A 19,044-nucleotide genomic window follows, 5' to 3' on the forward strand; every position below is an offset into this window, starting at 1 on the left:
CTCGTAAGAGAGATGAGCGTTCTGCCATCTACCCACCGTGTCCTCTAATTTAAATATTATTAGACTCGCCAGCTACATTATGCGTAAGTATTGAGTATCTCTTAGAGCGGCAGTGTTCGTCTGTCTGTCGATAGGTATTAGACCAAGAGGGACAAGAGACAGCGGTAAACAGAAACACTTTTCTTTCCTAAATGTAGATTTGGTGTTCTCAGAAAAGTTCTATTGTTTTCTTTAACACCCTATTTAAAGCGAAAGGGAAGAAATTGCCTTTCCTAGTTCAATATTGATTACTATAGAGGGAAAATAGTAATAGTGAGCAGCGGCTTTTATATTAATTTAGTGCTTTAAAAATAATTTCCCTGGTCTTTCGGGGGTATGTGGTCTACGCCAGCGTTTGGCGTGGCACACCCAGGTTTTATTACCGGTGAAGGCTCATGTTTTTCGGAGTCCACGTTAAGCTATTGATCCACGCCTCATACAGCTTTGGTGCTGAAAGGGACTACAAACACCAATCCAAACCGACTAATCAAAACTTGATTCTCTCTCTGCCCTTGTATCTCTATTAAAGTTTAAATCCACTAGATATTCCGTTTTCAATATTGATTGCTACAGAGCAGAAACATATTAGGTTGCAGAAACGGCTGTGTAATACGAATTCGGGCTACCAAGAATAGGTTCTATTGTATATCAGCTCTTTATTATTATTATTATTATTATTATTATTATTATTATTATTATTATTATTATTATTATTATTATTATTATTATTATTATTATTATTATTATTTATTATTATTATTATTATTATTATTATTATTTATTATTATTATTATTATTATTTAAACTGGCCGCGGTAGAAATTTATTACAACATCCGGTATTAATAGGTGTTTCCCGTACAACAAAAAGTATAAGAAATAGCAATAAATTGTTTTTGATGAAAGTTCAAGATTGCAAGAATAGATTCCATATGAGTCATTACTCCTCTAATAATACCGGAAGTGTAGCGCTCCCAATGCCAATATTAAATTCCAGTTTTTCAAAATATGCCATATTTTTTCATTTGTTTCGGAATTTATTTTACGTTTATTTTGCGTTTTTGTTTTTTATGTTATTTAGTTATAGTTAAAAGTTGGTCTAAAATAACCTAAACCTGATATTATCTCACTGGTTTAACAGATAGCGCGTGCGCATTTGTTACACGTAGTCCTGTATTCAATTTCCTATAGAAAAAACATTAAAATTTGATCGCATTACGATGGTTAGGGTTTCACTTTAAACTGTAGGTCCACATCTCATACAGCCTTAATGTTGAAAAATGGATCCTGAATTTCAATAAACAAACAAACTGACTCCATTTCCCAATACTTTTAATTAATGTTTTACATACTTATCGGAGTAAGTTAGAAGTCATGAGTTAGTTTTATTCGATTCTGATTGAATCGGAACTGGGTCTCCCACGCCAAAAGCGCGTACGCTAACCGCTTAGCCAGACCGATACATATACTGTAGTTTAGAATTATTCGGAAAGTCTGAATGGAGAAGAGGAAGTGGAGGAAGAAATGAAATAAGTGGTTGAGTGTAGGCTAAATGTAGTTCCTCAGGCTAAAGCCGCTGTGGAAAGTTAAGCAGACAAGCAGTGATGTGTGCAGAAAACCATCCATGACTACTGGTAAAATTAAGTTAACGTGTGTACAGATCTTTTTCTGTTCATTGTAAGCTTTGTAAGTATTAATGCGTAGTAGAAATAAATGCTGTAAATTGACTCAGATACAAACAACATATTATTTTGTCTCAATATGTCCATTATATGCATGCATTTTTTCTTTGGATAAGTTTACCTTTTCTTTTTGCGAGTCACTTTTGATTCCACTAAAGACAAGTTGTACTGTATAATATTCGCAGGCACTAAGATTGAGAACGGTCGACTTACAAGAAAGAAAATGGAGAAAACATATTTTTGCTGGATGACACTGAAAAGGGAAGGAAACAAACCAAAAAAAGTGGAAAAAATACTGTAGATTATGTTTTCTCACTACGAAATAGTTAGAAAAACAAAGAAAGTAGGCAACACTTGCTACAAAACGACACATTTACTTAAGTGGAAAAAGCAGGCCTCTTCACTGGCAAGAGTAATGAAATAAAAACACTTTAAAATAATTGTCAACACAGAAAATTGCGTAGGTAGCCAGCTGCACAAAAATATATGAATAATAACAGAACCGAATATGAGAGCAAACGTTTATTTCATTGACTACAAAAACGATTTGTTTATATTTGATATTCCGCCATAAAAGGCCTTTTTGATCATTTTACAACTCTCAAAACGAGTTGTTTATATTTCCTCATGACTCCATGCAGCAAGACTCTTTTGTGGTTTCAGTTCACCGGCTATGAAAGATAATATTATGTGAGTAAAGCAACAGTAAAAAATATTGTTAAAATTTCAAGCCAACGTTTTAGATACCTAACAGAGTTACAACTTTTCTATATGCAGTAAATAAAAGTGTTTATAATAATGGTTTTCCCACAATTCTTACAGAAATTACTTATCAGTCTTCTGATGTTGTTTGTTGAATTTCTAGTTTCTCTTCAGGATCGAGGCTGTATGAAACGTGGACCTAGATTCAAGTAAAATCCAGATCACCGTGATACGTTCAAATATTCTTTTAATGTTCTGCTACCGGAAATCGAACTCGCCACCATATGCACCAAAAGGCTCACGTGATAGCCATTAGAACCGCGAGAAGGGTACTTATCAGTTTTTATTCATATCATTAGGTGTATATCATTAGCCCACAAAGAATGACTTAATATAATGGGCATTGAAATAACTGTAATTTATATCTTAGATACTAACGTTATATTGGTATTAATTTACGGTGAAAATTTATAATAAATCATGCCTACCTCATATTTTCTGTGTTTGACGATGTAATGGCTTATTGTCCTATTTTAACACATATATACCCTTATCTTTTTTCTTTTGTATTTCGATTTATTTTGGAAAATAAATAGCTTTCGACCTATTTTTGGTGAAATTAGTACCAATTCTTTTTGCTGATCACCCATTGGCTAATTATGATACTGGTCGAAAACAACCTCGAGGTTAAATATATAAGCTTTAGCAATAACAAAATACGTAAGTGGGTACTTCTCGACCCGCGGTCTTAAATTGCTTAACATTAATATATTAAACTCTGCCGGCAATAATGTCTGCATTGTTGATCTATAGAACTACCGACTACTCTGATACTATACCAACACTGTTAAATCTACAATAGAAAGTAACACATGACATACGTAAAATGAGATGTTAAATTACTGTATTATTATTATTATTATTATTATTATTATTATTATTATTATTATTATTATTATTATTATTATTATTATTATTATTATTATTATTATTATTATTATTGATGTATTCGTCGTATTATGCATTTATGTATTAACTCGTTAAATTTGAGGTATTCTTGTGAGACGTGGTTTTCTAAACATGATGATTTTATTTGTTAAAAACTGTGCGAAGATAGCAATAGGAATACAGAAAAAATGGCTATGATCTGTGAAACAACACTTCTATCAACCTCTGTAGGCAAATTGTGAAAAAAACTTCTTTGTGCGCATACATACAGTGTTGTCTGCGAGACGAAAGTCGAGACGGAAAGTCAATTTTCATATCCAAGACGGGACGAAAATTATGACAATTTCCTTCTCGTTTTCGAGACAAGACGAGAAGTATCATAAAAAAATCTTCTCACTTCTCGATTCTACATGGTTTTAATAGACTGAATAAATCACGAAAATAATACCTTGTATTTAGAAGTTCATAGAGGTTTCAAGGAACAGAACTAAAAATATTATTCTTCTGCCTGTTGTGTACGTATACTAGAGTGCTTTCTCCTCTCTAGTACAATTGAATACACTACTTGACCTATAATTTATTACCTGTTATAAATAGTCATATCTTCAGTTCTGCAATATCAGTGTACCGTCATGGTGTAGTACATGTGTATATATAAATTTTAATATGATTGAAATTATATTTAGTCGTTTGTGTATTAACAAAATGTTCCTAGTATTCATATTAGAACATTAAGGTTATAACCAGGACACGAAAATTCACTGGTTGCAGGTCGGCATGTGGTGCCAATGTCCTATATATAGGGCACTGATAAAATATGTCAGTATTCAACACTGATTAATCAAATAAAATTTGTTCCTGTATGCGCATGATCGGAAAGGCACGTGCTTTCTTCCAATATGGTTTGTGGGAAATTGGTGCAATTTAAAGGGAACTATTGCACCCTGAAATAGCTGAAATTTTTTCTGTCGATCAAGATTAACTTGTCATATGAATAAAACATGGAAAGAACGAATAAATCTAAGGTAAGCACTTATTTTATACTCTTCAAATATTATTCTTTCTGGTTTTATTATTGTTTAAATCCGCAACATAAAATCTTTTGATATAGAGACCTTGTTTTTCTAGTGTCCTGTATACAGGACATTGGACACTTGACCTACCGGTTTTTAAGATATTTCAATTCTGACTAAATATACTAAGTAAACTTTATGTATGCAGTAATTATAAAATACAAGATTCTTTTTTTATTCTAAAATAAAGCATAATAAACTTACAACGTAAATTAGCAACAGGTGGACCTTCAGCATGCATTACTATTCCTTCATAGAAATATTACTATGCCATTACTCTCGTTGTCTCCAGCAACAAGAATTCACCCAGGAACACAGGGATTATGTAGAAAGTGTCCAGACACGAAAAATAAGCAAACATACGTTAATACGAAATCACGAAAGAAAGCAAAGAAGATGCAAAACCGAAGAAACTGGTAACATCGTACCATCAATGTAATGTTGGTTTTTGCATAGTGTCATGCTTTGATGATTATGATCGCTAATGTAAAAATGCTGTGTATTGATTTTAGAACATAATATACCAGTATGTAGTCTTACAAAAATAGTAGTTTAATAAAACTGGCGTGAGTCGAAATCACGTATAATTTTTATTTTTAAATATCAACCTAAATGGCCAATGTCCTATATATAGGACAGATTGTACCAGACGTACCCCGGTACACACAACCGTATTCTTTTCTTTTTTCGAATATGTGTTAAATGTATAAGAAAATATGTAACATGCAATCAAATATACGCAGTAGAAAAATTATGGCACCAAATAGGTTAACAGAAAAATTCTCGTCTAGAGCCTTGCTAATTTACAGCCGAAACATGTGAGCCAACGTATCAAATTAGATTTATATTGCTATGATGATTGGTTTTCAGAACTTGCGCCTTAATTAGAAGAAGATTTTTCGAACATTGGTTATAACTATACCTGACCATAATTATAACTACAAAAATTCATAATGTACGTCAAGTGGACAGACACGTAACATAAATAGAATACTAAGATAGTATCGTATCAAAGTCAGAAAAGTAAGTTAAAGGTTGTGAAAAATACGTAAAAAAAATCATTAGTTTAAAATTATTCCCTTTCTCATATTTGAAAATATGGTAACCCCTTATGAATGTCGATTGATCGTATAGGATTTCATCAAATACTGATAAGACATGTCGGTTGCCGTAGAAGATTTAGTTTTCCTTGCCTGTGTGAATATGTTCAACAAATGGACGTCTTTCGTAGTGCAGAATTATCAGCTGTGTAGAACAGATTTAAAACGGAGATTTGTTTGGTTCTAGGTATATTTGTCCGTCTTTTAACCTTTTCTAGTTTTATCAAATGCCATGCTATCGTCAATGATAAACGCTTAGTTTTTTTTTGCAATCTCTAGTGTCGTTTTCTACGTTTCTGCTTTGGAGATCAGTTTCAATTTGTAACTTCCAAAAACCACACGACGTTAGTGATCTTTCTTATCCTCCAAGTGTAAATTACCACGACAGAAGTTTCAGAATCAAGTTTCCATTGTATGTTCGCTCACGTTGTCTTAATGATCCCTGACTTTCATTAATGTTTGAAATTGTTGCGTTCCTCTGTAACCGAATTTAAATACCTATGGTGAAGTTAATTTTGTTAAAATCACGTTTTGGCGTTCTATCCTCTCAAACATGGAAACAGGCAAATGAACAAATATATTTCCCATGATGTATGTAAATACAAGGTGCTAAACATAATTCTTAGAGTGATAACAGGGTATAACATTCTTTAACGCCATTGGTATGTGTCAAAGTTAATGTACCTTATTTTCTATATTATATTGATCAACCCAACCAAATAAAACGGGAGGATATACTGCAGTTCATCATAATATTATATGCTCAGAAACCTCCAAGAAAATTGTCACTTCGTTTTACACCGCGTGAATAATGCTGGATTTATACTTGAGCCGCCACTGGTTCTATTACTAAATTAATCTACCAAGACTACACAGTTAAAACTGGTTTCTTAAATACAAGAAAAAAATCGTATTTGAGAACATCAGTTTCTTACCTGTAATACATTCTTAAAAGTGAGATTTCGATTTTCTCAAATCAATTTGAGAAATAATGATTCAAATGCGAGGAATTATGTCTCATTTCTGAGGGTGCAAATGCTTTCTCAAATTTGAAAAAAAAAATGTACTTTTTTTAAAATTGAAAAAGTAAAATTTGAGGAAATGAGACGTATAACCCCAATTTTGAGAAACACATTTCTCAAAAAGATTTGAGAAATATCTTCCTGAAAAGCGAGAAACGGTGCACAGAAACGGGGTTTTCAAATACGAGAAGACGGAAAAGGATATAAACAAAATATAAACATGCAAAAAAAAATTCCAGCTATTAGTACACCTAGAATTTATATTAAATAAATACCTACAGTTATAGATATTGTTTAAAACATAACACATTTAAATCTTCACTTCATCTCAAGAAAATTCCACGAATACAACGATGACTTGTATTTTAGGTGCGTTACTTACTCCTACTGCATCAGACAGCTGAACATTTTCCTTTTCATCACTGTCCACTTTCTCAAGACTCTTCTTTTTCATCGACGTGGTTTACTCAAGATTCTTCCCTTTACTCCAACATTATATCAACTTCTTGATAATTCAGAATCAAGAATTATGCGTCTACTTCAGAATAACGACAACAATTTCTGCTGGAGTGTAACGTCCCACGATTATGCTACGAAGCTCAGGAAGACGTTATGATGATAATGAGCGAAAATGCTGTAATGAAGAAAGTGAGGGAATCCCGAGAAAACACACAAAAGATGTTTACTCACACTGCCCACTTGACGGAGGTGGAATCAAACTAGGGACGCCATGCATCGGAGGCTAGTTCTACTACTGAGTCATCGCAGTCCAATATGCCTACCTCTCTACCATAAACAAAGTTGCCTACATGAGACAGCACCATGTTTGTGGTCTTTTCCAGGATTATCCAGTTTGCTCCTACAAGAAACGTACACAGAAATTTATTTCCGAGGTGTTCCAAGTTCAATTCGAGGACAAATTGTATTAAAATATGTAAAATTGGCCCTAAAATTAGATAAAATTTACATAAAAGTAGCGATTTCGGGGAAGGGCCGGAGTTCCAGGACTCACCCCTTATCTTCCACCTTCTTCATTACGGCAGGGGCATGCGACAGTTTCTGCCCGTCATAAATGTGCTGAAACTCCACTGCTAATGATTCAATTCAGATTGGAAACAAGGTCACAAAACCATGCAAAAACTGCCAAGAAACGTACGTCCACATTTTCATTACACCATTGTCATCCATCTCTATCACTGTCTCTCTTAGCCTTGGAGCACAATCGTGGGACGTTGGATTAAAAAATAAATTACATTTTTGAGTTTTACTTCCTACATTTGTGTTGGGTATGCTAAAGGAGACGATGATGGTGGGAATGAAAAAGATAGTGGAATTAAAAAAAAGTGGGAAGAAATGGGAGAACCCCGAGAAAACCCATGCACACTGTGTTTATCTACCAGAAAGCCCACTTGTCGCGAGCTGGTAATCCTGGGATCAAAGCAAGGGCCTCATCGAACCAGAGGTGAACGCTCTACCACTGAGCTACCGCAGCCTCTACGTTAAATTAAGAGCAAATGAGTACATTACTATGCCACACATATCCTGCAAACGTCTGTCATTAAAACGATTACTGGTGGTGAAAAAAAGGATCCACCAATCTATGCTCGGCGATCAGTACAAAGTACCTTTGTATTACAATTCCATAATAATAAATCACACGTTGTTTTGTAACGCTGTTTCTAACTACACAGATGACTTATGTATTCTTTGTTTCCGTACATAAGCTATTTTGTACATTATAACGAATGGCGAAGGATGTAAAACATTGACGTGCCTCCCCATTCTATTGTAATATAGAAAAAATGAAATCTTTAAGTTTTACGTCCCACGGTTATGCCGGTTAGGCTAAAGGAGACGGTGATTATGAGAGATGAGTGAAATGGTGGAATGAAGAAAGTGGGAGGAAACGGGAGAACCCCGAGAAAACCCACGAGCACGGTGTTTGTCCACCACAAAGTTCACTTGGCGGGGGCTGGGATCGAACCCGGGACCCCAAGCACCAGAGGTGAACGCTCTACCACTGAGCCACCGCGCCCCCCCTATTGTAATATAGAAAACAACGTGCCCTACGGGGCTCTGACCGGCCTTCATTTGTTATTGCTGCACTATGTGAATTGAGTACAGAGCTTTGATACATAAATGAGTCAACCTGACTGCTATAGCCTACATAACCTGTATGAAGGGGTTAGCGTTCTACACCCTAACGAATGTACTACAGTAACTTTTAGTCTATGGTAGTATGTTTACAATTCACCCAAACTTACGTTCGAAAGTTGATTAGTATTCTGCTCTTCGACGCTGTCGCATGACATGTATCCATACGCCACCTCAACTGCATCACCTACTGCGTACTCATATCCATTTATACTCTGCTACAGCTGAAATCCTTTATCTCGTTTCCTGAATAGTAATTGAGCTCTAGCAATATTACTCCCTAGTAGAACATAGTAATATTATTTCGGTAAGATTGTTATCGTTATTTTTTAATCATCTATAATATTGCAAATCATGCACTATACTATTCTCATTTTTAAAAAGTGAGAAAATCTCATAAATGGGAACCTGAAAATTTGCCTTGAGCTCACAAATGAAAACACATTTGGAAATAATAAGACATTTTCCCTCAAATATGAGTTAACATTACTTATTTTGTTTTGAACTTGCATTTTCCTCATTTCTGAGCAAGGAAATTTTTAAGAGTGTACTGTTGCGCAATTTCCAAAAGTCGGGTATAGTAGATCAGGCAGGAACCCAAAAGATTTCGTTGGGAGGGGTCCAATATTACAAGCCACTACATCTATGTAACATTGAACGGTTATTGCTCTTCACCCGAAAAGACGGTGAGTAATTGTAAAGTTCTATCGATACTTTCAGAAGAAAATTATAGATTATTTTTATAAGAGTGCAGATGAAGTGTAAGTTCAAATGTTCATGCTACAGCAATGAAACAAGTGCAGATTTATTGAGAGTGTACAAAGGCATGTTGAATTATTAAGTTTTGGAGGTCCGGATCCCCTTATGTCCGGACCTGCTTGGAAGTCTCCAGGAAAATTGCCACTCCGTTTTGCAGCGTGTGGATCACTGGATTCAAATACGAGCCACCACCGGTCCTATTACTAAATTGATATACAGAGACTACTGTTGCACTATTTAAAAAAAATCAAGTGCAGTAGACTTTCGGCTATCCGTCCTGATTAAAAGAAGGAGAGAAAGAGAGAGACTCTGTAATAAAATTAGGTATATATATATATATATATATATATATATATATATATATATATATATATATATATATATATATATATTAAAAAAAATAAGTCGTAAAGATAAGTCGACTTGTAAAGATTTTCGTGAAAACGTGACTGTGTCAAGGAGAAGCAGTCACTTATTAAGGACACTTTCAAAAATTAAAATCCGTAAGTTTTGATTCTTTTATTTCTACATTTCTATATTTGTGTAATTTTTTATCCGTTAATGTTTGTTTATTTTAAACCTGTATGTATGAGCAGTGCACATGTTTCTTTCAACCTGTGGTATGGGAGCCACTCCTGGGTTGTACATACGGCGTATGGTAGTACGTCAAAGGAAAAGTTGAGAAACCCCTGTTTTTTAAAGTCATTTTTCCTATTTCATACTCCAGTAGATTACCTTTACTTTTGGGGATACGAAAGGAAAAATTAAAAATATTTCCTGGCTAAATCTTATAAAAACCTTAAGATCAAAGTTTGGTTGGAACGTTTGGTCCAGTAGAGCGGTATTACCCCTACTCGACCGTGCATAAATCTGAAGTTAACGACAGGTATTTAAAATAACTTTCGCCATGTTTCAGACGCGAAAAGTGTTAAATCTGTGGAAATCTCAAATTTGATGCTTTTAAGATATCATATGTTCACATCGTCACACTTATACTGTAGTCATATGTTCATATCCATATCGTCACTCTCTTTTTTTACGATCTTATGGATTATCATTAGCGCTAACATAAAAATAATTTGAAATGGTATCACTAGAGAGGTTTCCGAAAGTCTTACGAAGTGCATGCACATTTTCTGTAAAACCCACAGTTTTTATAGAATGTATTAGTGTGTAGATCTTTTCTTACATGTATAACAGTAACAAAAAATTTAAATTTACAAATTCATACTAATTACAATATTTTTTACATATTTATTTCAGTACGAAGAAGAAAAGAGGAAAGGTAAGAAAATATATTTTTTATTTTCGAATTACAAGCAAATATTACTTCATTTGCTTGCACTGTACTATTTTCAGTTGAATTATAACGAAACATTGTCAGAACATATAACAAAGTATCTTTGTCCAATTACAGTTAGTCGTAAAACAAAATGTGTGATGGGTTCAATTGGAGTTGTATAATTCCGATTACCACCGAGGCTGTATGAGACGTAGCGCTGCAACTTAATGTGAGAAACAAGAAACATGAGCTTCTACCGGGAATCAAATCCGGGTCTCCTGTATACAGTAACCATATTCCCATGTAGAGAATCATAAACTGTATCCTCAATATTGAAATGAAAGAATAATTGGTGTTTTTTTTTTAATATTAGTAATTAATGTTAATAATATTAATTCTCACCGATAAACACCACCCATGTAAGAAGATACTTATGTGTCGGGTGGGAAGAATTGAGTGCTACATTGAAATTTAGAGTTATGTCAACGGTAGTTCACTATCAAGAGGGTCTAAAAGTAGTATGCAGATGAAGAGTGTTCTGGGAGAAGGCAGCAGTTCTCCAATAGGCAAGTTGGCAGAAATTATAGTGATTGCTAGGGCAACTTGGAAACTAGTTTCAGACGTGACTTTTGGACAGTTGGACTGATTTTGACGGCTGGGATACTGCAAGGTGGAAAGCAACGGGCAACTACCACTCTATTTTCCCTAGTTTGCTGACAACAGAAAGAGGACATGTTATTATTATAATGTTAACTTTATTTTAACATTAACCATCACTATTTTAGTATCAAACTTTTTGCTCTCCCTACGCTGTTATAATTTAACAAATACTCCTCAATTCTGGAGTAATAACTTCAAATATTTTTCCCGTCAACTTCCTACCACATCAATATTATTATTATTATTATTATTATTATTATTATTATTATTATTATTATTATTATTATTATTATTGGAATGTAGCTTTTACATTATTAGAAAGAGCTCTCAAAATAAGAGGAAACTTCAACATAATGGCAAGTAGGTAAATAATATATGGACCTATAGATATTATATATTTTCTAATAGACCATACATTTTATTATATGAGATACAGCCTATATAAGTTAATATATCTGACTCCTTTTATGTAGATGAATATGACTGCATAATCATTAGAAAGACTTATAGATGTATCATTAGAAAGATTTATATTTCAATATTATTGAAAAAGACCGGCGTTATATACTCCCCGCATTAGCAGCATGAAGTGTCTGTACATTTTGCTTTGGAAAGGTGAATACCCTAAGCACAATGCATATATACATACTGTGCCTGGAACAATGGTAAATAAATAAATAGTTTTCTCGTTACTATCATTTATATCCCGCGTATTTACACTCATGTATGGTACCCTTTCTCTATTAGCTCAGTATAATATATAGTAAAATAAGATATACTATGACATATAGCGTAGGGTCTCCAATATATGACGTAATAACAATGCACCCTAAAGAGGAATATAACAGCACTCCTATCCTAATATTTGAAGTTTAAACTGTACGTCAATGTATGCTGTAAATTTGATCGCAGTGGGGTGTCTGCATATATAGTATATGCAACACGTTTCCCCGTCATAGACAGATAGATGCAACTGAGTGTTTTAGACGTGGCTGTTGACAGAACAATGCAGGCAGGCGACTATTCAACTGGTTTTGTTGTGCTGGTGGTGGTGGTAAAGTGCGAGGGCGGGCGGAGAGAAGTTCAAAACCGTCAGCGATCATTATTTGCATTGTGCTGACAGGTATAAACAAGTGAGTGGCAACTATGCGCAGCATGGTGATGAGCATTCCGATGTCTTGGAACACAGTTCTTTCGCCTGTCATGTGGTACTTTACAACAATAAAGCGAGAATGTATGGAATGATGTTGCATTGTGTGGACAAGAGCACACAGAAGTGTTTTAATTTTAAACTAGCGCATAACAGAATCATATATACCAGAAAGACATTAAAAGAAGGAAAGAAGCATTTCACATAAGCCAAATGAGAGTATTCTCTCTCAAACGAATGGTCACTATGTGTGGAATCTTCATTTGATAGTTTTAGCGTCCTTTTTCAACGATTAGTCGCAGTGACGAATTCAAAGAGCGGAGGAGGAAAAATTCCTCCGGAGCTACGAAATTCCCTTCCCCAATGCCACATCTCATGTTCTCAATGTAGATTCCCGGTATGTTTGTAATGTTACTTTTCGCACCCAGCGTACTGAAGTTGACCCCCAGGAGGAAATTCTTATAAAATTATCAAGTGACTGACACTTTAATTAGTCTTTAGCAAATATATAGAACTGGTCTAATTTAGATGTTACGTGCTAGACTATAAGGTATAATGAAATAACCAATGCAAAATAATACGTGTGATTAGACAGTCAATACGATATGTTACTAAATATACGTATGAGATGAAAAAGGCATTTCAAAATAGTACTAACTATATGTGGTCTAATAGGCAGTACAAAATAGTACTAACGCCTACGGCGCTATAGACTCGGGTTCGACTCCCGGGAAGCGCATGTGTTTTGGTCCCCAAGCTATAGAGCCATGTATTATCATCAATGTTTCGATTTTATAAGACCTTTAAACCTACATGCCTAAATTGTAAATTATGTACAGCTTGTGGTTTGATACTGTTATCCAGATGTTTCAGGGAGAATTGAGTGTGGTTCGGAAGAGCCCGTTTCAAACTAGATAATCTTACATGATGTTTACGGTACCCGCCAACTATACCGGATGAAAGTTTTATTGTATTACGAAGAGCATGGAAACAATAGTTTTGATCTTTCGTAATATCGATTTTCTAAAGTAGCAAGAACTCAATTAATCAATTGAACATATTAGAATCAATTGAACATACTACCAACTGATATCTGAAAGTTTGGAGACTTTCCGGTAACGCACAAAACGTACAAAACAGGCACTAAACGATGCGAAAGAAACGACCTCGAAATTCGATAGTGGCGGAACAGTGAGTCATTTAACTCCCACTTTGAAGGTCTGATTAACTCACTTCCGGTGACGCACAAGACGAGGAAATAGGCGCAGAAAACTTTTTTTTTCTTTTAAGAAAAAGCACCAAAGGATGCAAAAGCAACGACCGAGAAATTCGATAGTGGCGGAAGAATGGGCCTTTTTCGTCACAAATTGGAAACCCATTTTGAGAAACTTTCGGTAACGCACAAAACGTGGAAACAGAAGCACGAAACGGCACAAAACAGGCACTAGTCGATGCGAAAGGAGCGACCTCGAAATCCGACAGTGGCGGAGCTCTCTTGGTCATTTCCGACCCATCTTGGAAGCCCATTTTGACCCACTTCCGGTGACACACAAACCATGAAAACACGCGCTCAAAACGGCAAGAAACTGGTACTAAATGATGCGAAGGAAGCGACCTCGAAATTCGTTGGTGGTGGAACAGTGTGTCATTTTCGTCCCACCTTGGAGACCCATTTTAACCCACTTTCCATGACACACAAAACGTGGAAGTAGGCGCACAAATCGGCACAAACACGCACAAAACGATGTGAAGGAAACGATCTGTCCATGACAAACACTTTACAATTTCGTATTAGCTGTTATGCCGGTTCTTCGCACGGATCAGATAAGATATCAATGTAAGCAAACTGAACAACGGAAGAACAATTAAGAAACATTTCTAAAACTGGATATATTTTGTGTGAATATATATCCAACAACGTATATGTGTTTTCATTGGGAAGGCCTATGGGGGCTGAATTTGAACGTAAACTCTATCGGTAGTAAACTTCTATCACTATACTTAAACTCTATCGGAGAAACCCAAATGTCCACTTATGTCCGGGGAATAATGACCGAACGAATTTTGAACAGACAGAAAGTATTCCCAGTGAAAGCCAGGCGTAAAAGTTGATATTTGAATATCCATAGAATTTCTATTGTAAGCATCAATATCCATGGTCTTGTAGGGACATTAATATATTGTGCTATATAGGAAGTGTTAGTAAATGTTAGAGAGGGCTGAGGACATTAAAAAAGGAACAGACCTACACTGATAAAACATGTTTCGGAAGAAATTACCTTCTTAAAGATTGTACTATATGTGATAGAAGACACAAGAAATGGCTTTAAAAAAGTGATACACGATTGTTGTTTGATTAAAGTTTCCTTTAATGTCTCTTCCAGCACCGAAGATATGTATGTTGTAGACATGCAGCTTAGTGTGAAATCTGAACAACAAAAATTTCCACAAGAAATTGAATCCATGTCTCCCGCACCCAGGGTACATATCATAATGAAACTACCAAGGTATATAATCACCACCGCATGTCCTTTGGATCTAAGATAATGTCTGTGTCTTAAGTAACATCCATCAATAATGTAGTTTATCTCCTTTATGCACGGACTTCCTTCTGTCACTAATCATGTTCTTTAGAGCGAAATCTATTTTGAAATTATCGTTAACAAGTTTGTTTTGTTCGCTTAAGTACGTACAATATTATTGTTCTAAAGGAATTTGGTTTACCAAAGCTTCTTCATATATTTCATCAGTCTTGGCATGTATCGATCCGTTAAGGAGACAAAAAAAAAAAAAAAAAAAATCAAGAACTATTCGGTGGATCATCATCAATTTTGGCCGGACTGTACAGGATTAAAAGTTAGGAGTTTGAGTTCGTAGATGGTGATGATTAAGATGATTAAGTGAGATGATTAAGTGTGCCAAGAATACTTTTACTCAATACTTTTAACTTTCCACTAAACTCGAACCTGATAGAAATGGAGTACAATTTTTGGTTCCAATATTGATCAACATAGAGCAAAGCAATAAGAGATACTGAGGTGTGTTTAATCAATTTAGCGTTCTAAGAATAAGTACTTATCTTCTCTTTAGATCCTTTATTCAAAGTGGAAGTCTCAACAATCAGCCGCATTTGATTTTAACATTGATCATTGTAGAGTGAAAACGACAATACACAGCAAAAAAAAAAAAAAAAGAAAGAAAGAAAAAAGAAAAAAGAAAAGGAAAAAGAAAAAAGAAAAGAAAAAGAAAAAAATGTTTCCTGCAATCAATTAAGCATTACTTGGAAGTAATTGATCACTATAGAGTGAAAACGACAATACACAGCAAGAAAAGAAAGAAAAAACCGTTTCCTGCAATCAATTAAGCATTCCTTGTATATAATTGATCACTACAGATTGAAAACGTCAATACACAGCAAAAAAATGTTTCTCATAACCAATTAAGCATTTCTTGGATATAATTTAACTCACTCTTTTTGTATTAAAACCGGAAGTGGCAAAAATCTGATAATATTCCCAGTTGCAATATGAATATGGGCCATCCTACAAACCAAAGTCCTTCGCGAGGTGTAATGTTGCATTTCTACTTGTTTACCTCTAATCGTTGCTAACTTATAGGTGTTTCCCTTTCAACGTAGCTTCTTTTATTCTTCTCTACACCCATATTTTCAATTTCTTGGCAATTTTGGCATCCGCTAATGCAATACTGCACACGTAACATTTAATTAGCTGTTGTTTTGTATTCACCGATCCACAAAATAAACTGTCTTCCTTTTCATTCATCTCATTAAGCTGAACAAAGTGAGATGCGTTAAGAGTCTTCATCCCGGCGAAATTAAAATACCGCTAATTTTACAGTAATTATGTGATATCTTTAAATAGATAAAAGATAATCGAAATATGGAACAAGAGCGCCCTAGACAATATTATTTTGCGTGAGGAACCGTTATCACAAGTCACCTAGTGGCTTTCCGTTTTCAGGTGTTAAGAAACGCGAAAATAAATGCCGATTTTCAAAATGGCTCGAAATCGAAAGCAGATAAGTGAGTCATGATAACAGTATCCCATGTAAAATGATATTGTCTAGGGCGCTCTTGTTCCACATTTCTATTATCTTTTATCTATTTGAAGATATCACATAATTACTGTAAAATTAGCGGTATTTTAATTTCGCCGGGATGAAGACTCTTAAGATAAGTTTTCATGAGTAGTTTTCCAGAAAAATCGGCAAAGAATAATTTTTAATTCTAAAAATAAAAATAGAACTAAAATCTAAAAGGTAGCGAGAAACGTCATACACTCATGTTTATGGTATCGACCATATTTTAGCATAATCTGTTTGCACCGGAACCACTATGAAATCCTAGTACATGAAACATGTATGAACTCCTTAAATACAGGTAATTATTGGGGCACGGTGACTCAGTGGTAGAGCTCTTGCCTCTGATGAATGGGGCACTGGTTCGGTTCCCGGCCAAGTACGTTTCTGGTGGACAACATTGTGTCCGTGGGTTTTTTGGGGGGTACCTCGGTTTCCTACGAGATTCTCATTCCACCAATTCTTCTATTATCACTCGTTTGCTTTAATCATCCGCCTCCCCTAGTCTAAAGGAAATAATCGCGGGACATTAACCTGAAAGATGTTATTTATTTTCATTTCATACTGACCAATAAGATTATGTGTAGTGAGTACTTCGGTACATATTGACAATATTATTGACTTATCTCCTAATTCGAATAATCTCCAATTTCCTCATCATGAATCAATAGCGAAAATTGTGTAATGTCACATGGAAACGTGGTACTTCTTATAAGGAGTCTCGAAATCATTGGATTAAAATATATTGGACCGATTTAGCTTTTATAATCTTCAGTAGGGTATTTATACGATTGGTTGGTTCGTTAGATTGTAGCTGAGCGTCCCTCTCAGTACTGAAACTGTATGAGTCGTGTACTTACAGCTTAACGTGTTATCTGAACCACGTTAATATCTGAACCGAGAATTGAACCTGGATCTCCCGCCTGAAACATTTATACGAGGAAAAGCCAAGCATTGAAAGATGAATTGGCCTCCTGTGTGCCTCAGAACTAAATTCAACCAAAGCAAAACATTTCAATTAACCGACAGAATTCTCATCCGATAAATATTTCTGCTAAGATTCGGCTTCAACTTTAACGTTGCTTTCGTTCTTCTTTTCTCAAAGATAAATAGGCTGCTCTGAGATGTTCTCTCGAGTTACCTCATTTTATATTCTACCTCTTTGCTACATTTTTAACTAGAAAAGATTTTAGGGTTTCTTGTTAAATATTAAAATGAATTTCTTTTTATTTCTTTTCATGTTCACATAGAAAAGCTACCACTTTCCCCTGAAATATAAAACTTGAAGTGGTTACTTTGTAAGATTAAGAGGAGACTCTGTAAAGCATATGATTTCAAATTCCAACTTCATTCCTCATTAATTCAGAATTTCCTTTTCGCATATGTTCAAATATGGAACTCTCGAGATCACATATGATCGCCACTGTGCAATGTTCCGTTTTTCTTCTTTATCGAAAGGATAATGTCTTCTGTAATCTGACTCCACTAAACTTCTTTTATATAAATCTCTTCCGATAGCACACTATAATAAAAGCTCGCATGGACGGGTTAATTCGTTTGTATGTTAAATGAGTGCTCATTAATATATTATATAATTATATTTTAGCGTTAGATATTACAATTGCTACAATGTCGCACGAACGTCTTAACACTAGGGTCGTACCTCTCCAACTAACTTATTGAACTCTCTTTTCACACTCAGTGTATCCAACTACAATATAATACCACTAATTCAATTCTCTTTTCTTTTTTTCTTTTTTTCTTTTTCTTTTTTTTTACATACAAAATAACTCAACTGATCTTAAGAAAATACTAAACACTACAGGCTCTCCCTGCCTGAAGAAAATTAACGTAGTTAATTTTTCTTTTTTTACTTCTAAATACTTTAAAACAATACTAACTTTACTATAAGATACAATAACAATTATATAAGTCTACATATACTATTATACATATCTTCCTTATAATCTATGTATCTTTTCTTTAATCCTTACCCAAAAGTTCAAGTTTTCTCTCCTCTGAACAATTAAATTTCTTCAAATTCGAAAAGCTGTATGTTCCTAATTGCTTTTTACCATCTAACGATGCCAAAGCTGCTGAATTTCGAAAGACTTTTAATACCGAAAAAGGGCCAATATATTTCAATAGGTATTTCTTAATTTTCCTGTTCACTGCTGAACTCAACTCATGAGACTTCACAAAAACAAGGTCTCCTTCTCTTAATTCCATCTGACCAATACTTGGTTTACATTTGTTCTTATTTCTACTATTACACAAGTTGGATTCAACCAATTGATATCGTTGCTTTTCATTTATAAGAGACAATTCCTGAGGCCAATACATACTTCTCTTGTACGAATCTAAAGCATTAGCATTA

The 19,044-nt window shown here is 34.6% G+C and overlaps 1 protein-coding gene across 2 annotated transcripts in view; it reads left to right on the forward strand.

The window, feature by feature from the left end:
• The window catches only part of LOC145671053 (5-hydroxytryptamine receptor-like), a 1,055,419-nt gene that overhangs the window by 272,541 nt on the left and 763,834 nt on the right, over positions 1-19,044 (forward strand). For both annotated transcript variants that reach the window (XM_081739738.1, XM_081739739.1), the window contains one exon: positions 10,741-10,762. The gene's annotated coding sequence lies outside the window, so the exon portion shown is untranslated. The remainder of the gene's footprint in view (positions 1-10,740; positions 10,763-19,044) is intronic.

The sequence above is a fragment of the Thermobia domestica genome, chromosome 15 (assembly GCF_964235325.1).
Source record: "Thermobia domestica chromosome 15, izTheDome1.hap1.1, whole genome shotgun sequence".
Taxonomy (NCBI): domain Eukaryota; kingdom Metazoa; phylum Arthropoda; class Insecta; order Zygentoma; family Lepismatidae; genus Thermobia; species Thermobia domestica.